Consider the following 1,642-nt stretch of genomic DNA (forward strand, 5'->3'; position numbering starts at 1 on the left):
TCATATATATGTGACTGACATGTTTCTATCTATCTAATCTATGTGTGATTCTCTATTCCTTCTATTCTAAATTGTCGGGTACAGATGCTGAATTGCCGGCCGGCTTTTTTAAAGAGACGGTGCATGAAAACACTATTATTTTTTTAAATAAATCCTTTACACTAAATGACAAGTACAGTAACCAACACTGTCACTGTACTTCTTATATGTGTGACTGACATGTTTTTATCTATCTAATCTATGTGTGAAGCTCTATTCTGTCTGTTATAAATTGTCGGGTACCGCTGCTGAATTGCCGGCCGGCTTTTTTAAAGAGACGGTGCATGAAAACACTATTATTTTTTTAAATAAATCCTTTACACTAAATGACAAGTACAGTAAGCAACACTGTCACTGTACTTCATATATATGTGACTGACATGTTTCTATCTATCTAATCTATGTGTGAAGCTCTATTCTTTCTGTTGTAAATTGTCGGGTATCCGTGTATGCCGCTGCTGAATTGCCGGCTTTTCGCGTAATGCATTCTACATTATTCTTAGTTGTTTTACTTCATGTAGAATTAACCTACAAGGAAAGAAAGGGTTTATTTTCATTCCGATATTAGTGTCCCATTGACGTGCATTGGTTTCCGGTATCGGAATCGGCGATATCCGATACTTTTTGAGTATCGGTCCGATCCAATCCGATACGATATTTCCTGATATCGGAAGGTATCGCTCAACACTACTGAGCACTGGTACAAATCAGTAGTGGGCGGTTCAAGCTGCCTAATGAAGATACAGGAGACAGACACTATTTCTCACAGAAGAGTTTCCATGCCAGTCCACGCTGGGGGGACATTTTTCTCCACATAATCTCCTTCCCAAAAAGACAAGCGTCTTCCAGTCAGGAGAGATAACGCTGTTCGTGTGCTCTCCTGCACGCGGGTTATCCTGTTTGCTTCTAGCCGGACCAGATCCACGTGGCTGCCACACCATCGAATACCCCCTGCGAAAGGGAACGGTGGGCTAAAAACTGTGAGCACACCCACACTTTAGTGTGTTTCCACGGAGAGCCAGTCTATGAAGGTCCCTCCATCAGTGTAATATTTCTTAGACTGTGCATAGCATTTCCTCTACTAGCACGTGAAGAGAACTCTGCTCCAGCTGCCCTGAGAGGCCATAACCTCGCTTATCTCATGAGGAGAGAACCATTACTTTCATATGCACAAAATACTGTAAACTTTGCCTTCAAGAGAGACTGTACCCCGTTACCTCCTTCAGTAAAATTGTTATGTTTACAAGTTCACCTGCGTGTCTGGATGCGTGTGATTGCACAAACATCACGGGCACTCCAAACTTGCACCCAGACACCACAACTACAGGAGTGCCCCATGGGGGTCCTATCCCATCCACAAGTGCCACCTCCCGCTTTTGACAATTGTTGTGGACACTAGGGAAGTGTTTAGGGGTCCACATCTACTGTGACATCATTATCTGTTGCCTTTGAAACTACATACCCCAGTTGGCCCTTCTGCCACATCTGGCGCCTCCCCAGTGGCCCACGACATTTCCCCTTATTATCTCCAGTAATTGTATTATTATACATGATTTTTATGATGTTACATCGGCTCATCATCTTCTCATTCAGATCTCTACAA

This window comes from Phyllobates terribilis, unplaced genomic scaffold (genome assembly GCF_046119375.1).
Source record: "Phyllobates terribilis strain yellow unplaced genomic scaffold, ASM4611937v1 Scaffold_29__1_contigs__length_15306474, whole genome shotgun sequence".
Classification (NCBI taxonomy): Eukaryota; Metazoa; Chordata; class Amphibia; order Anura; family Dendrobatidae; genus Phyllobates; species Phyllobates terribilis.